The 27,501-nt window shown below is 41.5% G+C and overlaps 1 protein-coding gene across 3 annotated transcripts in view; it reads left to right on the top strand.

Moving 5' to 3' along the window:
* Sil1 (SIL1 nucleotide exchange factor) overlaps nucleotides 1-27,501 on the top strand; it is a 260,709-nt gene that overhangs the window by 21,857 nt on the left and 211,351 nt on the right. Inside the window, exon 1 of one of the 3 annotated variants that reach the window (XM_005382085.2) lies at nucleotides 23,417-23,615. The exons of the other annotated variants lie outside the window; for them this stretch is intronic. The gene's annotated coding sequence lies outside the window, so the exon portion shown is untranslated. Of the gene's footprint in view, nucleotides 1-23,416; nucleotides 23,616-27,501 lie in introns of those variants that run through there. 3 annotated transcript variants of the gene reach the window in all.

Here is a 27,501-nt window from a genome sequence, read left to right on the forward strand (position 1 = left end):
TTACAGCTTCCAAGCAGCTCTCATGACCCCAGTCCACAGGACCTCTGACTCCTCGGGCTTAGTCTGCATTCTCATGTTCTCCGAGTCCTTGTTCAGCAGCTGTTCCTCTGCTGACTCTGGACCTTTCTGGTTCTCAATGGCAGGGGCAAGAGTGGCCCGTTGTATGGCATGTATTCCCAGGGGTTTCTCCATGTTGGAATGATTCACACACGTCCATGGGTGGGCATCCGAAGCCGGTGCATGGTGGGCCAATTGTGTCATTGTTTCTCTGTGCCATGGTTGTTCTCAATAGAGTGGCGGCGGCTGGCCTGAGGGCCAGTGCACAACAGCACTCACCACTGCGTGGCTCCCCCCTGCGCTGGGGCCCTCCTTCTGGGCGCCTACGAGGCAGGGAGCCAGCCAGTCAGAAGACCAGCACTCCCCGCCCGTGGCTCCCCATGCACCTGGGCCCCGAAAAGTTAGATTTCTGACTTGCATTCTTTCCTGCTTTTTAATGTAAATGTAAGGTTTTTCTCTTTGGTGCAAATAAGAGACAGGACAGAAGTAAAAGAAGCCTTTATTGCAGGCTCAGGAGGGCTGCTGGAGAATGCAAGAACCCTCTGAGGAGGAGGCAGGGAAATGGTGTATTTATTGGGTTGGGCTAGGGTGGAGTTTACGTGGGCAGTTAAGGTGTTGTATCAAGAGCTGATTGGGGAGTTGTTGGCGCATGTGTGAAAAGGAAATGGGAAGTTGAAGTTAGACTGGGAGAGGAAGAAGGAAGGTAGTCTTGGAGTGACACGTTGTTTTGGACCCTATTCCATGCTGGATCATTGCCATAATGACCTAGCAGAATTTTTCACATGGGTGGAAACCCATCAGTAAACATTATAGCTCTAAATAGTGTTGTCTTTTTCTGTGTCCTATAAGTTTTTGTATGTTGTGTTTTTATTTTCATTTGTTTTTAGGTATGTTCTAATTTTCCTTGTGATTTCTTCTTTGGTCTGTTGGTTGTTGAAGAATGTTTGTTTAATTTCCACAAATTTGTGAATCTTACCAATTTATTCTGTTACCAGTTTATTTTTTATTGGTATGTTTGTGATACATAATAATTACATTTACCTTGGGAAATAGTGAATATACATATCACATCTTAATAATTTTTTACTTCTCCTTCCCTCCCTGCCTTCACTTTTTCCCACTTCCCTACATCACCTTCCCATCTCCATGGAATCTACCACCCTGTTTCCTATCATCTCTCTTTTATTTTGGTCTTTGAATTATTTATATTTTAGACTTCTCATATAAGAGAAACTGTACACTATTTAACCTATGTGTGATTTATTTCACTTAGCATTATGGTTTCAAGATCCATCTTTTTAATTTTTTAATTTATTGTGTATGTGTGTATGTATTTATGTATGTATTTTGGTTTTTGAGACAGGGCTTCACCATGCAGTTCACTATGCAGTTCAGGTTCAAGTGAGGCCTTGAACTCACTTTGTATCCCAGGCTGGCCTCAACCTCCCAGAGATTCTCCTATCTCAGGCTCCGAGTGCTGGGATTACAGGTGTGTACCACCACATCTGGCCTATTTATTTACTGAGACAAGGTCTTGCTTTGTAGTGCAGGATGGCCTTGAATTCACTATCTAGTCCAGGTTGGCCTTGAACTCAACAGCAATCCTCTTGCCTCACCCTTCTGAGTGCTGGGATTACAGGTATGTGCCACCATGCCTGGCTGGAATCCATCTTTTTTTTTAATTTTTAATTTTTATTAGTACATGTTTCAGTACATACTGATTACTTTCATTGAGAGGGGTCTATACTTGTACATAATGCATCTTAATTCTTTTTGTGACTCCTTTTTCAAAATCCATCGATTTTGCTACAGATGACTTTAACTTAGCCTCTTTACAGCTGAATAGTACTCTGCTATGTGTGTGGGTGTATCTAATTTTTTTAATCCATTTATCAGTTGATGGGCATATAGACTGCTTCCATAATTCAACTCTTTTGAATTGTGCTACTATAAACATGGTTATATATGTATCACTATACTATGATGTCTTAACCTCTTTCAGAAAGACATCCTAAAGAGGTATAGCTGGGTCTAATCCAATTTCTGTTTGAGGAATTTGGATTTGAGGCATCTCCGTATTGGTGTCCATAGTAGTTGTACTTCTTTACATTCCTGCTCACAGTGTAGTGGGGTGCCTTTTTCCCTACAACCTCTTTAGCATTTGTTGCTTTTTTTTTTCTTTCTTTTTTTTGGTACCAGGAATCAAACTCAGGACCTTGTGCTTGCCAGGCAGGCACTGTGCCTCTGAGCTGTATCTTCAGCCCGCTTTTTGAGTTCTTGATGATAGCTATTGTTACTGGAGTAAGATGATATCTCAGTGTTGTTTAGATTTGCAGTTCTGTAATGGTCAAAGATGCTGAACACTTTTTCCATGTAGTTACTGCTCATTTGTACTTCTTTTCAGAAGTGTCTCTTCGTATGAATTGTTCATTTTTTTCTGATTTCATCCTGTTATGGTCAGAGAAGATACTTTATATGATACAGCACTTATCTTTTAAAATCTATTGAGATTTAGTTTGTAACCTAATATATGTTATATCCTCGAAAATAACCTAAGTTTACTTGAGATGAATGTGTGTTTTGTTGTTGGTTGGAGTGTTTTTTATGTGTCTTTTAGATATAGTTGGTTTATTATGTTCAAGTTCTTTGTTTTCTTATTTTCTGTTTGATTGTTCTATCCACTGGCAAAAACTGGTGTTAGTGCTTGGTGTGGTGGTGCACACATGTAATCCCAGCATTTGGGAGGCTGAGGCAGGGAATTCCTCAAGTTTAAGACCAGCTTGGGCTACATAGTGAGTTCAAGCCAGCCTGAACAGCATAGTGAGACCCTGTGTCAAAAAACTTAGGGCCTGGAGGTTTAGCTCAGCGGCACAGCACCTGCCTGGCAAGCGCAAGGTCATGAGTTCGATTCCTGGTACTGGAAAAAAATAAAACAAAACAAAAACTTAAAAAGTTGGTATTAGGTCTCTGTTATAAAAATGTCCATTTTTCCTTTCAGTTCTGTCAATTTCTGCTTCATATATTTTAATGCTCTCTTACTAGGTACATAATGTTTATAATTGTTAGATGTTCTTGGTCAATGTTATGTGTTATATAAATGTTGTATAATGTTATATAAATGTTATATGTTCTTGTTCTTATATGTTATATAAATGTTATTTGTGCTTTATCAATATAAAATATCCTTTGTTTCTTGTGACTTTTTGACTTAAAGTGTATTTTGTTTATTTATTTTGTTTGTTTTGGTTTTTTCTGGTACTGGGAATTGAACTCATGACCTTGTGCCCGCTGTGCCGCTGAGCTAAATCCCCAGCCCCAAAGTGTATTTTGTTTAATACTTGGCCATTCTGGTTTCTTTTGGTTATTGTTTTCACAGAATATCTTTTTCCATTCTTTCACTCTCAATTTAACTTGTTTATGTCTTTAGACAGTCATTGTTTATTGTTTTAGTTCTCCATTCTACCAGTCTGTCTTTTTTTTTTTTGAAACAGGGTATAGTTCAGGATGGCCTTGAACTCACTTTGTTCCTCAGGCTGGCCTTGAACCTGCAGCAATCCTCCTGCCTCAGCCTCCCAAGTGCTGGGATTACAGGTGTGTACCACTATGCCTGGCCATAATCTATTTTGAATCCTTCCAAAGTTTGATCCCTTTCGATTTAAAGTAATAATGATAAAGACTTTTGTCATTTTACTTGTTTATGTTTGTCCTATGGCTTTTTTTCCCTCGTTTTTTTGCAGTGCTGCCTTTTTGTGTTTATTTGATTTTTGTGGTGAAACTTTTAAATTCTCATTTCCAGTTCTATATATTCTGTACCATTTTCTTTCTGGTTACCATGGAAATTACACTTAACATCCTAAAATTATAAAACTAATTTGAATTTATAACAGCTTAACTTCAATAATATATGAAAACTGCTCCCCCAGTAACTTCATTTCCTATTCTTTGCAGTTGTTGATGTCACGATATTACATCTTATACATTATGCATCTACAAATAAAAAGCATATATTTTTAAGACATTAGTCCTTAGATTATGTAGAAAGCAAATGTTGGTGTCACAAACCAAGATTATAGTAATACTAGCTTTCATAAGTGCCTTTGCATTTAGTTTTACTGAGATCTTTATTTCATCAGATGGCATATGTCACAAGTTACTTCTTTCTCTGCTTTTAAGATTCTGTCTTTATCTTTTGATAGTTTGATTATATGTCTTAGTGTAGTTCTCTGACTTTGTCCTATTTGGAGTTTGTTGAACTTTTTAGATGTTAGTATTTATGTCTTTCATCAAATTTGTTAAGTTTTTGGCCATTTGTTCTTCACATATTCTATCAGCCCCTTTCTCATTTCTTCTCTTTCTGGGACCCAGACAGTGTGTGTCAGTTTGCTTGATGGTGCCTCACAGGTTACTTAGTCCCTATTCACTTTTCTTCAGTATTTTTTTTCTTTTTCCTCAGACTTGATACCTTCCATTGTCTTTTACCTGCTCCAATCTGACTTTGAATCCCTTCAGTGAAAACTTTTCAGTTAGACTTTTCAGATGCATATTTTTATTTTGGCTTCTGTTTTAGGTTTTCTCTTTATTCATATTTCTATTTTTTCAAACAATGTTTTCTTCCTCCTCCTCATTCCACTCTCCTCTATTCATTCCTATTTTGAGACAGGATCTCACTAAATTGCTAAGTTGCCCAGGCTGGGGTTGAACCTGGCTTCTTTCTGCCTCAGCCTCCTAAGGAGCTGGGACTACAGGCATGTGTCATTACAGTCAAAAAATTTTTTTTTTCTTTTGATTTTTTTGAGACAGGGTCTTCAGGCTAGCCTCAAACTCTCAGTGATCTTTATGCCTCAGCCGCCTGATTCCTGGGATTACAGGAGTGTACTACAGAGAGCCCTTCCCAGTCTGCATCGAGGTCTAGAAAGTTTACATTTGTAATCCCATGGAAAGTTACTGGAATTCCAGTGAGTTAATTCCAGTCTCCCACTTCCAATGCAACCCATGGTGAGAATAAACACTAAGGCATATTTGTAGTTGTGGGGAGCCAAGGAGTCTTAAGTCCAGCCACGATGATGGCCATCTGGAACAAAGGCTTTGACCCAAGGCCAAACCTGGGTTTTATTAACTCATGAAGAAATGAGTGGCTTGAGGATGAGTGACCGTGGGAACCATAGGAAGCAGGTGAGTGCTGTGAGCTGGGCTAGGTTGGAGGCCTGAAATCACCTCTGCAATATGCAGAGAGAAGGATATGCAGAAAGAGTAATCTGTATAACACAAGTGAGATAGTATCTAATGTTTTGGGGTCCGTGCTTCAGCTCTGATGTGTAATCTTTCAACCCTCAGAAAGTCACAGCCTCTATCTCGAGGCTGATCCCAGCTGACATCTTGGAGCACTGGCTCTTCATCCCACCTTGTCCTGGGTGGCTCACACATGGGAACAACGGGGCCCGGGGAAACATGCCCGCCATCTTCAAACACTACTGTCAGCACCTTGGCTGGACCAGTATGCACTGCTTACAGCCTGTTGAAGGGATACGGAAAAGTCTAGCCAGCTCTGTACATATTATTACATGGAAATACAGCCAGGTTCAGCCAAAATGGAGGCAACTGTTCTTACTTCAAGGAGAGTTGCCCAGGTGGTCCTCCACAGTGCACCACCATGCCCAGCTCAAACAGTTTTTTTTTTTGACTTTACCCATTTCTTCGTTTACATCTTTGAGTATCTTTTAAGATGTTTTAAAATTTTAATGTCTCTCAAGCTTTGTGTGTGTGTGTGTGTGTGTGTGTGTGTGTGTGTGTGTGTGTGTGGTATTGGAGATTAAACCTGGGGGGTACTCTATCACTGAGCTACATCCCCAACCCTTTACATTTTTTTTCTTATTTTGAGACAGGGTTTTACTAAGTTGCACAGGCTGGCTGCAGACTTGGAATCCTCCTGCTTCTGTCTCCTCATTAGTTGGGATTATGGGCATGTGCTGCTGCACCAGGGTGTCAGGTATTTTCAGAGACAATTTCTATTGGTTTGCTACTACTATTATTACTATTTTTGAGGATGCCATACTTCCCTACTTCTTTATAGGCCTGTGTTTTGTTGAAAAATGCACTTTTTTTTTGCGGGGGCGGGGGGAATACGGTCTCATTATATAGTTCAGGCTGGCCTTGAACTCACAGTAATTCTCCTACTTCAGCCTCCAAAGTGCTAGGATTACAGGTGTGACCCTGTCCAGTGCAAACTGAACATTTTAATCTAATGTTTCTATGGAAATGAGATTTTTTATCTTACTCAAGGTTTGCAGATTTTTGCTTTTGTTGTTTGTGCAGTGCTGTAGATCAAGCCAGGGGCCTCACACATGCTAGGTAAGTGTTCTACCACTAAGCTACTTTCTCAGTCCTATTTTTGTTTTGATTGTTGTAGGTTATTTGTGTTCTAAGGATCAGACTCAGTAGTAAACTTAAGGTCTTCTTAGGTCTTTTTTTGGTCTTTTTGAGACAGGGTCTCACTATGCAATTCAGGCTGGCCTTGAGTTCACTTTGTAGTCCAGGCTGGTCTCAAACTCACAATGATCCTCCTGCCTCAGCCTCCTGAGTGCTAGGATTATAGGCGTGCACCACCACGCCCGGCCTTAGGTCATTTTTGAGTCTGAACCTTCACTTGGTCATGAGCAGTAACTTTAAATTTTTCCTGTATATACAGTTGCTCTGTAATCAGAGCAGCAGTCCATGATGAGGGCACAGATCCCCTGTACTTGGAAGACGGGGTCCCTTTCTGTACATCCTGGCTCCTTCAAGCTGTGTTTAAATTGCTCTAGGAGTACCTGTGTTGGCACCTGCTATGGAGTTGAACTGCTACTGTGATAATTTTTTAAATGGAAAGAAATTAACTGGCATTTTACCATCTAAGCCTTCCTAAGGATGTTCTAATTCTTCAGGTCTCCAGAGTTCCAACATCATTACATCAGACTCTGTCAGTGTCTTTATCTAGAGGAGAAGGCATATTTTAGTGTTTCCTACTTTACCCATCTTCCCAGAATCCTTTCCCTTATTGACTTTTTGATCTTGTGTTGGTTACTTCTGTGACTCATTTTCCTCATCTGAATCATGGTATTCTTGCCCCACCTGTGGGGCAGTTAGGATGAAATAATACCTGTCACGTGACAGTGGGTACTCAGGGAGTGGTAAGGACTATAGTGCCTTCAAGGAGCTCATCGGGGAGGGAAACCATGGACCAGACAGTAGATGTTAGGAAAGGTTGGTCAAGGGCATGAGACAGTGGGGCTAGCTTTGCCTTGTTATGGAAGGTTCTTGGAGCAGGTATTTGGGGTCAAGCACTATATATATCATTCATTGGGGCAAGAAGAGACTGCTTCTGGTAGAGAGCCAGCAATGGAAAAGCCTTGAATGTTAATCCAAAAGACCTGTTCTCTCTTTTTCTTCTGTCAGGAAAGGGGTAGAGTTGTTAGAGCAAAGATGGAAGCTCTGGCTCTTTTAAGTCAGACAAACCTGGGTTCCAGTCCTGGCTGTACATAAACATGTATGGCATTGAGGAAGTCATTTCCCCTCCTTTCTGAGCTTTGATCACCTCATCGGTAAAATGGACATGATAATATTTACTTATAGTATGGGTGAGGATTAAATAAAACAATGTATATAAAAGACTTAGTACCATGTCCTTTACATAGTACCCACTGAATAACTGATAGATTAAAAATGATTAAGCATTTCTCTTGGGAAATTAAACTGTTCTAAACTTCTGTGGCTGTATAACCTTTGTGCAGTGTTAGTCTACATCTTGGAATCAAGCATCAACTTCTCTTAGTGCTTAAGGAACATGTCACTCTGTTGTCCCACACCCTGTAAGGGCTCAGTATTGTATGTGTACTGAAAATCAACTCCAAGCTCCTTACCCTGGTTATAAGACCTTTCATGTTCTGATCCCTGCTTCCAGCCTGCCTTGACAGCTTCATTTCCTACGTTGTCCTCTGGCTACAGTGACCTGCTTTTTTGTTGTTGTTTTTTAGACAGGGCCCTGCTGTGCAGTTCAGGCTGCCCTTGAATGTACTGTGTAGCCCAAGCTGGCCTTGAACTCACAACGATCCTTCTGCCTCAGCCTCCTGAGTGCTGGGATGACAGGCATATGCCAGGCCATGGTGACTTACTTTCTCCTTCTTGAACAGAGAGAATCTTTGCTCCACATTTACACTCTGCCTAAAATACTCTGCCTTCATCTTTTCTTGATTGACTTCTTGTCATTCACATCCTTGTTCTGTTGTTATTTATGAGAAAAGGTCTTCCTTTCATCTGGTATAAAGTGACCACATCAGCTACCATAAGCTAACCATCTGTTAGTCCTTTTTCTGTTGCTACATTAAAACACTGTAGACTGGGTAGTTTGTAAAAATACAAGTTTATGTTGGCTCTTGTTCTGGAGACTAGAAAGTCCAAGAGCATGGTGCCCTCCCTACTTCCCCTCTGTGATGGCCTTATGCTGCTTTGGCTCATGGTAGAAGGTGTAAGGGCAAGCAGGCTTGTTTGGAAGAGGGGAGGAGACAAAGGGAACCATTTCCTCTTTTTTGGGGAGGTGTTACTGGGGTTGAGTGCAGGGTCTTCACACTGAAATATATGTCTAGCCCTTTTTATTGTTTGTATTTTGAGACAGAGTCTTTCGAAGTTGCCCAGCTCAATCTTGGTGATCCTCATGCCTTAGGCTCCTGAGTTGCTGGGATTATAGACATGTGATCTTGTTCCTAGTTCAGCCATCATCTCTTAACTCTCACTCCAGTTACATTGGGAACCTGATTTTAACGAGTTTAGACTGGAGCAACCTATACGCAAACCATAGCACCAGATGACACTTGTTTAATGGGATGACACTTCCCTTGACTCTTTTTCCTTTTTGAATGTGAGCTCCGTGTGTGTAAGGGCCCTATCTGTCTGTCTTGTATATAGTATTCTTAGTGCTAGCAACAGTACTTGGCATGTAGTACATAATTAAACAACATTTGTTGAATGAATGAGCTTGTGAGTGTGTTCTTTTATTACTCAGAAGCTGGGTACACAGGTGTTCATATACTGTTTTGTTTCCCAAATAAATATGATCACAACGATTTTTTTCCTTGTTCATTATTTATTAAGTGTTATCCCTCACTCTCACCCTCTAATTGCAACGTTCTGAGGAGAGGCTGTTTTTCCCTTGCTTCATTTTATGTAGCTCTTTTTCTTCCTGGCATTTTGTTATTGGAAAGGGGGGTTTGTAGTTGCTGGGCTTTGAGCATTGATTTTTAGGTTTTCTGTTATAAGGAACCAAGCTTTAATACATTTGCTTGGAATAAAACAAACATAAAAGCTCACCAGGACATGGCAAATTTATCTCACTCTGATTTTCCACTGACACATTTTGCAATACTACTGAAACTCTTAGACAAGGTCATTAGCTAAGAATTGACAAATTGACAGTGGCTAGATAGAAACAAATTCACAGAATGTGAATAGTTGGCAAGGTGAGATATATGGAGAGGTCAGAGAGGAAGATAGTGCTTCCCTTTGTGGCATTTGCCTGGTTTTTCATGGCAGATACTGGCCCTGGACCAGTTTAATTGTCCCATTTTTACAAGGCCTGTGAAAACAATAGAAGCTCTGCTGTGTGTCCACTTAGTATGGCAAAGATGATCCTTCTTCACTTTGCTGGGGCAGTGCCCCAAGCTCCCTGGAGTAAGGAGGAGTGGGGCTCTACCCACTTTTGTAAGTGTTTGAGTCCTAAATGTTATTAGCACTCAAAGCCTTGGCCTTAGAGAATAGAACGCCAGGAAGGGATATGAGCAAGAAAGTGTGTCTAGTTTGTTAGCTAACAGAGAGATTGGTTTGTGTTTGTAAAAAAAGTTCTTTTTGTTGAATCTGCAGCTACTGATCACTACTTTTTATAGTTCCCCTTTACCTAAGATTGTCTTCTCCTTTTCTTTTTCTCAAAGAACATAGTTCTCTTATCCTGACTTAAATATTGCTGACTTTGTGTGGACGCATGGGAGTGTATGTGTGTGTGCGCACGCTGGGTATGGAACCCAGGACCTCCAGCATGTTAGGCAAGCCCTCTATCACTGAACTGTGCCCCCTCCAGCCTTTTTAAATTCTATTTTTGGGATTTTTGAGGCAAGATCTTGCTGAGTTACCCAGGCTACCCTCAAACTTGGTATTCTTTTGCCTCAGCCTCTAGAGTAAATGGGAGCACAGTTGTGTGTCACCATTTATAACTAATTGTTAACTCTTCACTATTTACAAGTCTCTCTAGTGAATGATATTGGCTTCCTTGTCAATTCTCTCCTTTGGTTATTTCCTTTTTTGTTTGGTTTTGACACAGGGTCTCACCATGTAGTCCAGGCTGACCTTGAACTCATAGTGATCCTCCTTGCTTAGCTTCCTGAGTGCTGGGATTATACGTGTGTGCCACCAGACCTGGCAGTTATTTCCCTTTTGAAAGAGTCTGACTGAGGGTATTCTTATTCCTACCCTACAGCTAGTCTTAATGTGCTGTAGTTACCATCCTCCTGTGTCCATCTGGAATAATCTTTATCTTATGATTAAACTTTTCTAGAAATCCACTTGTAATGAAATGCCTCCCTCCTTTTATATGCAAGAATTTCAGCTGTAAGCTGCAAGATAGGCATTGAAAGATTCTGGGGCCAGAAGGTGGCTTTTGGTAAAACAGTGAGTGGCTCTTGTAAGCAACTTTCTCTGGGCTTCAAAATCATTACTAAGCCTGCTCTTACTTCTTTTACCTCCACTCATCAGTCTTCTCTGTGCTAAATGATGATCCCTATTCCTTTCATCTTTTCTCACTTGCTCTATTTCCTGGCCCCTGTGTTATTTCTGCAGTTCCTCTTCAAAGAAGTGTTTTCTTTTAGGAGCTTTCACAGCTGTTGTGTGGCCACAGTTGTTGGTAGTATGTTTTGTTCCACCTTTCCACCCAGGCTATAACATTTTTCTCCTGTGATTGTAGAAGGGTGATTGGGATGGCTAAGGTGTACTGTTGTATACTCCTCCCACCCCGTTGTGTCTGTTATCCATGATTCCTTGTCACGTAAAGGTAGATCAGCCAGAAAGACCCCAAATGGGAGATGCTAAATGACCTTTAGGGGTGCTGATGACCTTAATTTCTGTGATGCTTAATCACTCTCTTTTTTGGAGGTGGGAGCAAGTGGTACTGAACATTGAACCCTGGGCCTTAACAGTGAGCTACATTCCCAGAACTTTTAAAAATTTTAAGACAGAATCTTGCTAGATTGATCCATTGGCCTAGGCTGTGCTTAAATTCTCTTTTCTTTTTTTTCTTTTTTTGCAGTTCCGGGGATTGAACTCATGACCTTGCACTTACAAGGCAGGCGCTTATGCCACTGAGCTATTTCCCCAGCCCTGTGCTTAAATTTTCAATCCTCTGTCTTTAGCCTCCCAGAGTGCTGGGATTATGGGAGTGTGCCGCTGTGCCCAGCTAGGCTTCCTGGTTTTTAAAAATTTTGTTATTAACATTAAAAAATAACAAACCAAAGTTGCATTTCTATTTTGTGTTGCATTGGTTTCCTCTACTTTCCTGAAAACTAGTGAAAACTTCTTTAAAACTAGTTGCCATCTTTGTGTTCATGAGGATTTGGTAAATCAGACCTCCCAGCTCTGCCCCCATACTTTCCACCCGTGCATCTAATAGAATAGTAGACTGCTGTGGAAACAGCTTTCACATATGTGCACATGCACACATGAACACAGCCGCGTTCCAAGGTATAGACACTTCTCTGAGAGCAGCTCATCCTGTTTCATGCAAATGTGCTCCACTGCAGCAAAATTTAGAGACTTTCAAAGAGATAGAATTAGTGACTTCCTCCCACCAAAAAAAAACAAAAAACAAAAAACAAAAAAACCCTCAAAGCTCTTAAACCTTAAAAAATCTGGCACTCAGAGCTTCAGCCCTAAAAGCAGGCAAATTTCAAACCTGGTACAGTAAGACTCTTCTTTCCTCTGATCTTTTCCTGTTTTCTCTCTCAATTTATTTTAACATCTCCTTTCATGGTCTTACCTTCCAGAAAGTTGATTCAGACCTTCTTGCTGGCTCCTGGCAGGAGAAGCAGTAGGGCTTCTGGCCTTAATTTATGGGTTATATTTCTTCTCTATTCACTGCCCTACTTCCTAACCTCCCAGTGCCCTGCTGGCCCTTCCCCCATCAGAAAGGACAGTGTCACATAGTGACATGTAGCTTAGGAATTAGATGGCATCAGTACTAGTCTAGTGATTTGGGCAGAATTTGGAAGCCAATTTTGTATATGTACTCTTTTTTTAAAAAATTAATTTTATTAGTAATTTTATTGGTAAAAATTTTATTTAGATATACATAATGATCACATTTATTATAGGGAATTTATTCCTGTACATAATACATCTTGATTCTTCTTTTTTCCCCAACCCCCTTTGTGTATGTTCTCTTAAATGAGGAGATATCCCTCCCTTTAGTACCATCTTTGTTTTTCTTTGACCCTGTAACCTCCATGAATTCTCTTACCAGGGGAAATGGAGAATTGTTTATCATGATTAATTCTGGGGCATTATCTTATGAAGTTACAAAATAGCATTTTAAAATTTTTTCAATGTCTTTGGGGACCCATTTGAAGAGAGCTCAAGCAATAATTAGGACTAAGCAAAGAAAACTAATTTGGAGGCAGAACAGTATAAGCTTAAAGGAAAACAGAATGATACATAATAAACACGAGTTTGAGCTTTTAACTTATTCCTTCTCTTTTTTTTTATTGCTTTTTTGGTTTTCTCTTCCAGATGTGAGAACTGTCCATTATTTCTCGGGTGGTGGAATGAGTGGCTCTTGCTAGTGATAGCCTGCTGAGATTCAGGCAGTGGAGAAATAGGGGTGGACTGCCTTCAGATGCTGTTAAATCTGGGGATTTGGGTTCATCTGAGGAAGATACAAAGTTTATTTCTAGATACCTTCTGTCACCAGATTCTTAATATTAAACTGTATTTTCCAGATTATTCTCTGGGGGTCTGTGGGGAATGGAAGAAATTTTCTGGACAGTTTGAAGTGTCTTTTTGAGTCTGAACACTTCAGAAACTCAAGCCACAGATTTCTAGATGAAGTAGTAAGACCCTCCAGTTCTTTCACTAGGCAGGCAGTTTGATACTATATTTAAGACCTTGGCCTTCAGAGTCAGACCTACTAAATCCAGCTTTGCTATCGATTTGCTCTGTGGTTTTGGGAAGGTGGCTTAACCTCTCTGAGTCTGTTTCCTCACAATAGGAGGATAATGTTGCAGGTTTGGTGTGAGTTCAGTAGTTGGTGAATAAATAATGTTAGCTATGATTGTTACTTGGGATACTGATGGAAAATCAGATTGAACTTTGCTATGGCTTGAGGTGTCCCACAAAAGTGATGTATTGGGAGCTTAATCCCCAGTGTAATAATGTTGTGAAGTGAGGCCTTTAAGAAGTGAGTGGGTGAGTGGATATTGAGGTACATGCCTGTAATCTCAGCTATTTGAAAGGCTGAGGCAGGAGGGTCACAATTAGGAAGCTAGTTTGGGCAACTTAATGAGGCTCTGTCTCAAAATAAAAATGAAAAAAAGTACCGGGAATGTAGCTTAGTGGTAGAGTGCTTATCCATTATCCAGCATGCGTGAGGCCCTAGGTTCAATTCCCAGTACTGCCCAAAAAGGTTATTGGGTCATGAGGGCTTTGAAGTCATGAGCGAATTAGTGCTGTTGGCACAGAAGTTGTCTTCTGATAAAAAGAACGAATTTGGCCCTCCTCTCCCTGTGATGCTTTCTGTCATGTTATGACACAGCAAGAAGACCCTCATCGGATGCTAGCCCCTTAGTTTTGAAATTCTCAGACTCCAAAACTGTAAGAAATAAACCTCTGTTCTTTGTGAACTACCCAGCCTTGAATGTTCTGATAAGGTAGCACAAAATTGACTAATATCTATCTTCTTGTCAAGTGAAAATAGGTAGAAGAATTTGAAGGTAGATAGTGGATGAAGGAGAGAAAAAAATCATGCAGCAAAATGAGAACTTTGGGTACTTGATGAGTTACCTGTTGTTTTACTACATTTGTAAATTTCTGACCTTCCCCTTTGTTAGAATCTACCAGACTGATTGTTCTCCTAGGAAGCCCTCCTGGCTTCTCAGCAGAGATTCAGTAGCCACAGCAGCTATGATGTCCTCCATTACCAGTGTATCATCGTTTTTATAAAACATACTGCTGTGTTTTGCCACCTGCAATTTGAAGTGTTATAAATAATTAAAGCTGAACTGTACTTGCCAGAATAAGTTCAAAAAGTACATTTTGGGATGCAGTGCCATTTGACACTGTCCTGACAATGTGTTTATTAGATTGCTTGTTAATTTCACAATTGGTTAGCTTGAAACACATCTATGCCAGCTTGCTCACACCAGTACTCAAGCCAAAAGCACTCAGAGAGGGAGGCTGGGAAGCTCCTTCTCCCAGTGTTCCTGGGAAGTCGTAAAGTGGTGAACAGTGTTCCTTCACAAGGGCAGAGAGGAAACTGAACTACTTGAGGACTGATACTTCTCCCCTAACCCGTCTGTGTGGGAAAGAGGAAATTGTGGGCTGATGGAGCAGAGTGGCAGAAGTTAGGAGCTTCTTAATAATTTGGAAAACAGTGCAGTGCAAACAAATAAGATGAAAGCCTTGCTTTCTCTTGAGACACTGTATTCTGGGTTACCGTGTTTCTCTCTCTACCTGCTCAGTAGAACACTACAAGGCTGTTTCAGCTTTGACTGAGATGGTGGTGGAGGAAGGGAGAAGCTCATCTGAAGGCTCTGCAGCAGGAGAGGTGTCAGTGCCAGTTGCTTCAGTTCTGGGCAGCGTCACTCATCATTAGACAGTGGAGAGATCCAGCTTGGGGAGGCTGTGGTAGCAAAGGAGCAAGAGACAGCATTCAAAGTGCAAGCTGGAGTAAAAAGGACCTAGGTTCAAAGCCTGGTTTTGCTACTGCTGTTGAGGTTATTAAATTCCTATAGCTGTTGTAATAAATTAATACAAACTTGGTGGCATAAAGTAACAGATTTACTTTCATACAGTTCTAGAGGCCAGAATTCTGAAATGAGTATCATTGGGCTAAAATCTAGGTGTTGGCAGGGCTATGCTCTCCTTAGAGGCTTTAGGATGTGCTATGTTTCTTGCTCTCCAGCTTCTAATGCCTACTAACATTCCTTGGTTTATGGCCACATCACTCTAATCTTTAAGGCTACCATCTTCATATCTTTTTATGTGTCTGGGTCAAATTTTGCTCTGTCCTTTTTCTTTTTCTTGGACCTTTAAAAAAATTTTTTTTTTAAAGACAGAATCTCACTATGTAGTCCAGGCTCATCACAAACTCACTGTCCTGCTTCAGCCCCCTGAGTGTTAGAGTGTATTACCATACCTGGAATTCTGACTTTCTCTCTTTTTTCATAGGGAACTTGTGATTATATTTAAGGCCTACCTGGATAATCAAGTATAATTTGAAAATCCTTAGTCATATCTGCAGAAAGTTCCTTTATAAGGTAACTTTTTAAAATATTTTTTTCAAATTTAATTTTATTGGTACATTTTATTTATTTATTTTTGAGACAGGGTCTCACTCTGCACTTCCGGCTGGCCTTGAACTCACTGTGTAGCCCAGGCTGGTCTGGAATGCACAGTGATCTTCCTGCCTCAGCTTCCTGAGTGCTAGGATTATAGGCATGTGTCACTATGCTTGGCATTATTGGTACATTTTAGATATACATAATGATAATATTCATCATAGGGAGTTTATACCTGTACATGATATACTTTATTTGTTTTTTTTTTTTTGTTTTGGTTTTTCTCCGGTACCGGGAACCGAACTCACGACCTTGTGCTTGCCAGGCAGGCGCTTTTTGCCACTGAGCTAAATCCCCAGCCCCCGATATACTTTAATTTATCTTATTTTCCCATTCCCCTCCCCTCCCTTCAACCCTTCTCCCCTCCTTTTTTTTTTTTTTTTGGTCTTTTTTGGGGCAGGGTTTTGCTATGCAGTTCAGGCTGGTCTTGAACTCACTTTGTAGCCCAGGCTGGCCTCAAACTCAGCAATCCTCCTACCTCAGCCTCCCAAGTGCTAGGATTACAGACATGCACCACCATCCCTGGCCTTCCCCTCCGTATTTACGGAAGCTTTATTTCCATTTTTTCCTTCTATTCTCTAGGTTGGTTTTTTTTTTTGTGTGTGTGTGTGTGTGTCTCTTCCTTTCTTTCCCACCACGGTAACTTTTATATGTTCCAGGAATTAGGATCTGGTAGCTTTGGGGAACTATTATCTGCATAGCATACTGGATGATCTTGATCGAGTGACTTTCACCAATGTGAACCTATTTCCTTACTCGTAAAATAAAAAATGATAATATCGTCTTCTATACTGAATTTCATGAGACTTCAACAAAATCTTGTATGTTAAACCCTTGGTTGTAGATAGCTGTAGATATACAGTTTTGCTTTTTTTTTTTTTTTTTTGTGGTACCAGGGATTGAATTCAGGACCTTGCACTTGCCAGGCAGGCGCTTATGCCACTGAGCTATATCCCCAGCCCCTGATATCCAGTATTACTACCTATTATTGTTTAGGTATTTTCTGTGAAAGGGAGAGAAATTGTTGTTAAGCATTTTTTTTTGTGCTGGTTCAGTTCCCTCTTTTGCATATGTTGGCTCTTTTTGCCCTGGAATCTCTGGCCATCACCTCCCATGGTCATCAGGTATCCCCAAGACCATCCTCTTATCTAGTCCTTCCCTTCCTAGTCTGTAAACTGGTCTTTGGGAACATGTCTTTTCCTTCAGGGGGTGCTGTGGACTAAATATTTGTGCCCCCTCTCAAAGTTACATGTTGCATTCCTAACCCCATGGGCAGCAGTATTTAGAGTAAGAAAGTAATTAATGTTGAGTGTAACCATAAGAGTGGAGTCTCATTCCCACAAGGCTAGTGTCCCTCTAAAAAGAGATACCAGAGTGTCCTCTCTGTGTGCACACATTGAAGAAAGGCCAACTCACATGAGACATTGTGAGAAGGTGACTGTCTGCAAGTTAAGATGAGAGCCCTCACCAGAAACTGAATTGGGTAGAATCTTGGTCTTGGACTTCTAGTCTCCATAATTTTTGGAAAATAAATTTTTTATTGTTTAAGCCACCAGTCTGTGGTATTTTCTTGTGGTGCAGACTTAATTCAGGAGCTGTAACGTGGCTGTTAAACACTTGTGCTTAGACACTTAGAAATAAGCTTGGAAGCTGGAATTATTCCCAGTTATTATTCAAGATAGTTTGTTGTGTTGCTGCTTTCCCATGGATCATTGTAACTCCATAATGAAAGAGGAGAGAATATTACTTTTACAGTGGTATTTAGTATCTGATAGCCATTAGCCAAAAGGTATGTGTCCCCAGCGAGGTACTGTAAATACATTTTGTCTGTTCTCCTACGTCCTGTTTCATGAACACATCCCTGAAGCATCTTAATCTTGTTTTTCATACTTGTCTTCAACTGAGGAATGTTCTGATTTGCAACTTTGGGGGATAATTAGCATGTTCATTAATTTCTGTTTTTTTTTCTTCCCTTCCATTTATTTCTTGTTCCTTGAGAAATTTTTTCCCCTAGATCTACACTAACAGGAAACAAGTCACTTGATTAAAGGGTGTTTTACCACACTGGTTTCTCTGGCTCCTTTGGCATAGTGGTGGAAGAGCTGTGTCAGCTTTTCCTTTGCTGTGTAAAGGTCTCCTCATACTTTGGGCTCAGATGACTAAGAGATTTTGGTAGGGGAGTTGTCTGACCCAGGCACATTGAAGAATTTTTTTTAAAGCATGTTTTTTGCACTGGAGTGTTTCTGAGCAGGGGGTGAGAAAGCTTACCTGGTTTCCTTTTTATTAGTGGTTCAATAACAGATGTTAATCAAATAAATATTATAGACAGGACACTGTGCATAGCATTTTGGGACATGGTTCTTGGCTCATAGAGATGCCCAGTGCTTGTTAATTAAATGAATGTGTGGCTGGATAGAGTGGCCTTACCATTCAGAGACCTAAAGGGCAGGCCAGAGGGTCAGCGCCTGACACTAGTAAATGAGGGGTGCTGTAACTTCCCTGGAAATGTAACAGAATTAGGAAGAGCCTCTTGAAGGCCATGGTGCCACTTAGCTCTGTAAGAGGAAACAGTAGAGGAGGAAGGCTGTGTTGATGATGGCTTACTTTGCATTTAAGTTTTCTGGAATTTTGCCCCTGTGAGAGTCTTCTTAATTGTAGATGGAGACTGTTACATATGTTCCGTGTAAGTGTAGATGTTTTATAAATGCCAAGTGATCATCCAAGACAGTTGAGGGAGGAGATGGAAAAATAATAGTCTGGACAAGCTGGCTCAGGATAGAGCAGAGGCTGAGATGTACCGTATGTAAGTGAGATGCCTGGGAATAGAACTGAAGAAGGTGAGAAAGCTGTAGACAGGAAGGATTTGAATTAATCTGGAACATAATGGGAGTCTAGCTTGGAGAAGTCTGATCTTGAGTACTAGAAGGATTGTCACTGCCTAGAGGCAATGAGGCAGACTATAGTTGGCTTGGGACACTGGGGGAAGAGACATACTAGGATGATCGCCTTAATTTTTTTTTTTTTTTTTTTTGTGGTACTGGGGATCGAACTCATGACTTTGCACTTGCCAGGCAGGCGCTTATGCCACTGAGCTATATCCCCAGCCCAGATTGACTTAGTTCTGAGGTCTCATTCTCTGTATCATCTATACCCCTTATGTATCTCTATTATGGGTCTTATGTGGTAGTTATTTGTGTAAATGTCCTTTTTGTCTCCTAGAAGGCAGAAGAGGAACCTAAATCATCTCTGTAGCTCAGTTACTGAACGCTGTTTATCACATAACAGGTGGTACAATAAATGGCTGATGACCATGCTTCAGGTTAAGGCCTAGACCAGCAATCCAGGGGTTGGCGGTATAGTGGTAGTGGCAGTGACAGCAGCAGCAAGTGGCTTTAGAGGTGAATAGGATGGAACTGAGATGTGAGCCTGATAGACTCTAAGCCATCCCTCAAGAATTTATTAAATTTTTCATCTGTGTGGAGGGTCAAGCTTGTTGGGACTCTTAGGTATGTTCTGTGTACATGCAGAATGGATGTGGTCCCTTTCTCTACAATGCTTATGGTCTAGGGAGAAGGACAGCTATATAAGAAAGTGTAAGCCAGGCATGGTGGCACACACCTGTAATTCTAACACTCTGGGAGGTTGAGGCAAGAAGATCAGAAGTTTGAGCCCAGCCTGGGCTACTTAGAGACTTAGTAAGAGCCTGTGTCAAAAAAAAAAAAAAAAAAAAAAAAAATTAGAGATGTAGCTTAATGTGAAGACCTTAGATTCAATCCCCATTACTGAAAAAAAAAAAAAAAATAGTGTTATGATCATGGAAGGGTGAATGCTCTGGCAGCACTGAGTCTTTTCTGGGGGTGGTGGTTGGGAAAGATCTCCTAGAGGAAGGAGCTTTTAAACTGAAACCTTTAGGATGAGTAGGAATTTGTCAGATAAAGAGGAAAGGAAATGGCATTCCAAGCAGAGGGAGTGATGTGCAGAAGCCTAGAGGTGGGAGACGAGATATCTTAGAGCAGAAGGAAACATGTTGTATAAAGGCAGCTGTAGACAAGGTGAGGATGAGAGGGAAGCTGTGGATATTGATTGGCTCTGGCTGGTAGAGGGGTTTGGGTAAAGAATTTGGCCTTTATCCTGAGCGTCCTGGAAAAACATTAAATTGTTTCTAGCTGGGGAGGATGGGTCAGATTCAAGCTGTGGATATAGAATAATCTCTAACATTTAATCAAGGTATATACTTGTACTGCAATTTGCTGATCTTGTACCTCAAACTCCTTTGACGTTGCAGTGAAACCCATCCATTAGCTCCAAGTCACAGTCTGAATGTGAGAGTCTGACACATGGGAGAACGCGGTCTGCCTCAGGCCTGAGCGCCTGCTGTTTGATCTTAGCCCCACAGCCCAAGGCAGCATAGCTGAGTGAGCGGTGTTCAGGATCGCTGCTCCCACCTCTTTGGCAGCTCTCAGCTCTCACCGCAGAGCCCCTGCACTCTGGCTTAGAATTCCTCAGCCGCTGCACCTACCTCTGCTTCATGCTCTCTACAAATTGAAAAATTTTTATGACAATGTCATATCAACAGAAGTTTTAAAAAGTAAGACTGAGAAATAAAGACCTCTTTGCTTTTTTCCCTGCAAGGGAATTTGAAGAAATATAGAAAGTCTAAGTTTTATGTTAAATATCCTTAGGGTTTCCTTTCCTTCCCTTTTAAAAGTTTTTTCCATTAACCAAAAATCCGACAGAGATGCTTGTGGGAAGATAATTCCTTTTGGCTGGAGCTTAAGCTCCACGTTGTGAGCTTTTTAATTTTCTTTCATCGGCAGTGGGTTGGGACCCAACTGTGCAGTCAGTGGAGCTCATCACAGTCCTGTTGCTGGGCACATTATCTCTGTGAATCTATATGTTTTCCCCTTGTACCTACCTAATGAAAGCCAAATTAAATCAATTTTTAATCAAGGAGATGAATGACAGGCTTTTTCTTAGAAAAGAAACCACAAGGCCCCAAAGTACTGGGTGCAATAGAAAGTGAAGTTTTTATGTGCATATGTGCCGTTAGGCATGGCTTTAATGTCAGGAGAACGGGAGGCACTGGGAAAGCAGCACTGGGAAAGCTGCCTCCCCAGGGAGGTGAGGGAGAGTGCTTCTCTCCCTGCTCATTTCTTTCACAGTTGTGCACACCTGTGTGTGCCCACACTTTGCACTGGTGCATTGTACACTCTAGGTGCTCATGCGCGTCCAGATAAATGAAATGTTTTTTGAGTGAGGGCTTCTTTTCTGTTGCCTCTCTCTCTGGCTTCTCAGTCTACTATTTGTTCATTTCTTCATTTGTTTGTTCAACAGACATTTATTCCTCTGTGCTGGTGTGAGGGCCAATGGTAGGGAATGGGGCAAAGGGAAGGTTTCCATTGAGTTGAGGCTGAGAGGCATGGTCAGATCTTTCCTTTTCTTCAATATGTCAGTGTCTGTCTTTCTCTCTATCTTTAACTTGGAAAATAAAGCTCCAAGGTATTGTCAACACCAACATCCTTTTCCTAAAAATTGCCTTATTCCCTCTGCTTTAGTGGATGAAAATGATTTTCCTTATGGCAGGGCAGGGTAGTGGAGGGTGTGGGGATGAGGACTTCTCAGTTCAGTGGCTGTTCTTGTGTTTCATCTCCATGGGAAATGAAGGGTGGGCTGAGGGGAGCCAAGCTTGCCTTACCTGGGATTTGATTCCTATAGTCATAGATCTCAGGCTCTGGGCTCCCAAACCCATTGGCATTTCCAGAGACTTATGCAGGCACAGTCTGCCCTGTAGCCCGCTATCTAACTTCTGCTGTTATTGAACAGACTCTCTGAGTGCCTCACTTCATCTGAAGAAAAAAGTGTCATTAGTGAGAATTTTTATAGGGGCTTGGGAGACTGGATGTTGGATATTCCAGAAACCCTGGGTAGAGCCCGTAAGAGATCCATTAACGTTGTGTGCCTTCTGTTTCCTCATTGCAGTGCTCAGCCTCACTGAAAGCCTGTGAGGGCTGCCTTCACCTGGGAGGTGAGCGTGGCCTTAGCAGTTTGGGCATGTGAGCAGGAACACCTGAGCGGGAGAAATTTAGCAGATGAAATTAACAATAGTTGATGATAGATGGGCAGCAGGTGGATGGAAAGGAAGAAAAGGGAGAGGGAAATATTGAGAACGCCCCATTTCTGGCTTGGGCAGGAGAGCAGGGTAGTTATAGAAGAGGATCAGGCATATGGAGGGTAAAGCAGGGGCCCACTTGTTGAATGTGAAATGCATAAGAGGAGACTATAGCAGGCATATTCTCTGGGGAAGGGTGGCATGAAGCCTGTTCCCAGAATCCACTCTGGTTTTTTTTTTTTTTTTGGTTATCGGGAATCGAACTCATGACCTCAGGCTTGCCAGGCAAGCGCTTATGCTGCTGAGCTATATCCCTGGCCCTGTTCCCAGAATCTTAGGCTGCTTTCCTTTTCAAGTTGCCCATGGGGTGGGTTACTATGGGTGAACTACAGTCCAATTCCAGATTGTTTACTGGTTTCTTCTATTAAGGAAGACAGAAATAGGGTGTTTTCAAGAGTAAACCATTGAACTATAGGGAGTTAATAAGTAGAATTCACAAATTATGGTGAACCACTTCTCCAGATAGCAGTGTATATATATATGTGTGTGTGTGTGTGTGTGTGTGTGTGTGTGTGTGTATGTGTGTTTGTTTGAGACAGGGTCTCGCTATGTAGTGTAGACTGACCTTGAACTCACAGTGATTCTCCTGCCTCAGCCTCTCGAGTGTTGGGATTACAGGTGTGCACCACCACACCCTGCTGGATAGCAGTTTAATAAACTAGCCAGCTTTGTTTTTGCCTCTCTTATCTCTTCTTCAGCATTATACAATTCTGAAAAAGAGAGAGGTTCCAAAGATTTGCTAAGACAGTACAGTGAACTGTGGATTTGAAGCCTGACATGTCTGGCAAAAAGGGTTCTGTGTACCACCATAACATGACTGCCCGTAAGCCCTTTGGTCCTGCATATATTTGCTGAAATAAATGCATATTCCTAGTTTCATGCCTCCGGGACTTCAAAGAGCACTCAGGCCTCTGCCTGGCTCTCATTGTCATTGTTTGGCTAACCCCTGTCCCTCTTTTAATCTTCACCGCTCACCTCTTCCAGGAAGTTCTCCCTGACCCTATCCCCTAAAGGATATTTCTCTCTTCTCCAGCCTCAGAGTCATCTCTGACAGGGCTCCTTAATGCAAGATTTGCTGTAACTACTGATTTGCTTGTCATTGCTGTGGCCCTCCTGTAAACTTCTTTTTTGCATCTCAGCCGCCTGGCACATATCTGAGATGGAGCAGGTTTCAACAAATATGTATGGAAGGATATATAATCCTCAGTCAGATGTGCTGGGATGGCAACTGATGTTTGTTCCCTAGTAGAAAGTATGGATTTATTCATCTTTTCGCAGTGCATGGGGTTTGCTCTTTTGATTGTGATCTTATATGGGAGGGTGAACAAGGTCTTTGCAAAATATATTTTTTTCTAGGTTGACTTGATTGTTACCTACTCATCTAGGGTTGAAATAGCTTTGGTGTGGGTGTGGAACTGCAGGTAGCAAATCAACAGTGTGTTTGGGCTGTGTGTGCATACTATTACTGGATTTTGTTTTTGTTTTGTTTTTGGATGCTCTCCACATTCCTGTGAGCTACAACCCAAATATCTGGCGTCTTTAAAGCCAGGGCTTGTTCCTGGTTGTTAACTGTGTTCTCCCTACCTAATGTTTTTTGTTGGTGTTGCTATTGTGGATGTTTTAAGGAGAGCTGCTACAAGAGGAATCTCTGAGCAGCAAGAAACAGAAGCAATAATTGGAAAAGAATTCCTTCCTATTTTAGAAGGGCAAGCTCTTTCAGCAAAACAGAGGAGGACATAGGGAAGAGCTGAGTGACGGAAAGAAAGGTAAGGCCAACTACATGTGAGGTAGTCAGTCTGAAGGGAGAACAGAATGAATTGGAACTCTGCTGTAAGGATAAGCAAATGTGGGCCACTTAGTGTCTCTCACACGCTTGTTGCTCTTAAAATGATGGTGTCGTATGCCATAGTAGGATTGGGCTCAGGGCAGCTGCTGTCCAAAATATAGGTTCCAAATGCTTGCTGATCCTTGGCCAGATGTGCTCTGCCTGGAGTCGGTGAGACACACTGTTCCCAGGATGTTTACCTGGGCAGGTAGCTGGTGTGTCACTCCCTTTCAGCAAATCTGGTTTGGTAAGTGGGCAAACTGGCAAGCTGTCCCCATGGAGCTTACTATAGCAGGAAAAAATTCTGGGTCCTGCTGACATGCCTGTCACAAACTCACTCACTGGAACTGAGTCTCTTTGAAAAGTTCCAGTGTAGAATGCTGCTGCTGGCTGAGCTGTACCCCTGTCAGTTGCAGGCTGATGACTCCTGGCAGGCTGGGATTTGGTTAGTGGCATCTTATGTGGCCCCCTGGCCCCACCTGCTGTTATAAATCCTGTTGTATACCCTCTGTACTCATGCCTGAATATTTTGTGATATACCGTTTTAAAGAAGAACAGATACCAGATGGGAAAAATAACTCTCTTGGGTTTATACGTGTCCTTTTTTTTTTTTTTTTAAAGAAAAATTGTACTTTAAAAAATAAATTGTATCCTGGTTTGGCACTTTTCCATGCTCAAAATGTATTTTTTTGTCATGTTCTTGCTGCCCTATGGAGACCAGCAGAGCTGAGAAGAGGAACCACCTTATTAGGAGACTCTAGAAGAAAATCAAGGCTCCCTTGGCACTTCCCCAGGGGCACGGCCCCTCCCCTTCCACATCCTGCTAAGCCAGGGCCTAAGAACAGCTCTTCAGGGCGATGTGTTCTGTGTCAGTGTCCAAGGATCTTAAGAAATTTAATTAAGCAACTAATAGACTAAGGGATGTTTAAAGTTAAAGTGTGGTTTTTGTTGACATTAAACACAGTTATTTAAATATCAGTTAATTAGTGCTTTTTAGTATTGTTTCTTGAACTTGGTTCCTGCAGTTGACATAGATACTTGACAAATGCAAGTTCAGTGTGGAGGCGTGGGGCACCGTTGAATGCGGACTTGGAGGAGAAGGGGAGAAAACACAATTTACAGCTGCTGAGATACTTCAGCTGCTTCCTTGCTGATTACTCTCCTCCTCTGTTCTGCTGATGCAGTGAATTGTTAATGGCACAGGCTCTTTCTGTGCCAGTCAGGATTGGGATGAGGCCATTCTGATTGTCAGGAATAAACTCTGAGAGGAACATGTTAAGTTCAACACTAATGCCAGGTTCCTCCTCAATGGCGTGTAAGATCTGAGATTTGAGGGCTGAATTATGTTGGCTGAAGTTAGGCACCAAATTGTGGAATGTTGCTCACTGGGTGAAAAGGGCCAGTGGAAATATGTAGGGTTGGTTTATAGAGCTGCAGACAAATTGAGTTGTTCACAGACAGAGCGCATACCTTTGTGGAGTGGTTGGTGACCCTTTTAAAAGTTACCCTGTCTGAAAGAGCTTCTCTGTGTCTGCATATGTCACTTTTCTAGATTAAGGTGTTCGTCTGTTCACCTTTCATCTTTCCACTTACCCTTTCATTTACTCATTTGTTCATCAGCCATGCTTTAATTGAGGGCTTGCTATGTGTTAGACTTGCACTAACTAGGAACAGAGCAGTGGATGAGTCTGTACCCTCAGGGAATTCGTATTTACAGTACAGTTTTGTGGTTCTTACGATAGATACACAGAGAATTATGGGACTGTATGGAGTAACAGAACATGGCAAGTAAAATCTAACAGGTGTGGTGGATTGACAACTGGCGGTCAATTTATAACCCCCAGCCGAACTGAGTAAGCATGGTGCGGGGTGTGGGAGGCCCGCCTGGGGACTGTTGCCAGCAGCGTAAGAGGCAGAACTGGAGAAGAAGAAGTTAGGCTGTTAGGAGCTGAGAAAGACTGTTGGGAGCTGGTGGAAGCTGGAAGGAGCTGTTGGTTCTGTTGGAGGAGCTTGTCATGCTAGTTTTCCTGATGAACTTGGCTATTTTCATCCTGCGAGGAGCTCAGGACCTTGTTGGCACTGAGAATAGCTTCAGTTCACTTCGTTGGAGCTCTGGTCCTCACTTTGAGCATGGCTTCCTGGCTCCAGTGAGGAAGAAGATGCACACAGCTCAGTCTCCTGAAGAAGCTTGCTGCATTGGCTTTCCTGTTGGGAATTCAGCTGTCTTCGCCATCAGAGGAGCTTGGGACCTCACTATTGCTGAGGATGGCTGTGGTACTTTTCAGGGGAGCTCTGGTTCTTACTTTACGCGTTGCTTCCTGGCTCCAGTGTAGATCCCTCAGCCTGATAGCACAGATCCTTCATCTTGTTGGCACAGACTTCCTAGATTCCACCACTGACCTTTGGGCCTTCCCAGCACAGATCCGTGAAACAGGCCTGTGTGAGATATTGTTATGAGCTCTGGGCTTCCAGTTGGTTCATGGGAGGTACTGTTATGGGCTCTAGGTCTTCAGCTAGACTCATGCAGGACATTATCGTGGGATCCAGGCCCTCAGCTAGATTCCTTGGTCTACAGTTTGTGGACAGATTTCCTGCACTCTTCTGTATATCATTCTTTGGGTGACTATTATAAATAATCTTATAAAATATGTGTCCTGTATTATATTATTCCTCTTGCAAAAACATCCCCCAAACCATGACAGAGGACATAAAATTCAGCATCTGCCGAAGTTGGGCTTGTCCCAGTAGTTGAAGAGTCTTAAAAGGTACATTTACTTTAGAGAATGTACTGATAAAATTTGCCACATTAATGGGTTAAAGATAAAACTAAGTGATGATTTTGTAGATGAAGGGAACCACATGATAAAATGTAATACTCATTCATGATAAAACCTCTTAGCGGTTTAGAAAAAAGACAGAAACTTCTTTTCGTTGACAAAGAATATCTACCAAAACACTACAGAAAACATTTTTATTTCTTAAATTTCAGATGAGAGAACAATGCAGTGTTCTCATGTACCCAGTATCCAGTTTTAGCAGTTAGCAGTTGATAGACACATTACATTGCTTTAAAATTGTTTAGTGTGGTAGATTACATACAGCATAAAATTTGTCATTATGACTATTTTTAAGCGTAGAATTCAGTAGCATTAATTATATTAACAATGGTGTGTAGCCATCACCACTAATTCTGTGGGTTTTTTTTAAATCACCCCAAACAAATTCTACACCCACTAAATAACATTTAAAAATTTTTCTTTAGATAGGGTCTTGTTAATTTTCTAAGTTACCCATGCAGGGATCAGACTTGCTATCATCTTGCGTCACCCTCCCAATGTACTGGATTATAGGTTTGCACTGCCGTGCCTGGCTGCTCATTTTTATTTTTATTTATGTGTTCATTTGTTTTTTTGAGACAGGATCTTTTTATGTAGTTGAGGCTGATTTTGAACTCACTGTGTAGCCTAGGCTAGCCTCAAACTTGCCCCAATCCTCCTGCCTCAGCCTCCCCAATGCTGGGAGGCGTGCACCACCACGCCCAGTTTCAAAATTTTAAAATTATTAAAGGTTAGTTTATCTATTTTTTTTCTTTTATCACCTGCAATTTGGTGACATAAAAATCAAAGTTTTGAAGGTTTGCCCTTATGTTTTGTGCTAATAATTTTATAACTTTACATCTCAGTTTTTAAGTCTTTGATCCATTTTTAGTCAAGGGCACATTTGTTAAAAATCAATTGACTATAATCCCAGCACTTAGAAGGCTAAGGCTAAGGCTAAGGCTAAGGCAGAAGGATCACTTTGAATTCAGGGCCAGCCTGGACTATGTA

Source organism: Chinchilla lanigera, unplaced genomic scaffold, assembly GCF_000276665.1.
Source record: "Chinchilla lanigera isolate Chin_1 unplaced genomic scaffold, ChiLan1.0 scaffold00017, whole genome shotgun sequence".
NCBI classification, from domain to species: domain Eukaryota; kingdom Metazoa; phylum Chordata; class Mammalia; order Rodentia; family Chinchillidae; genus Chinchilla; species Chinchilla lanigera.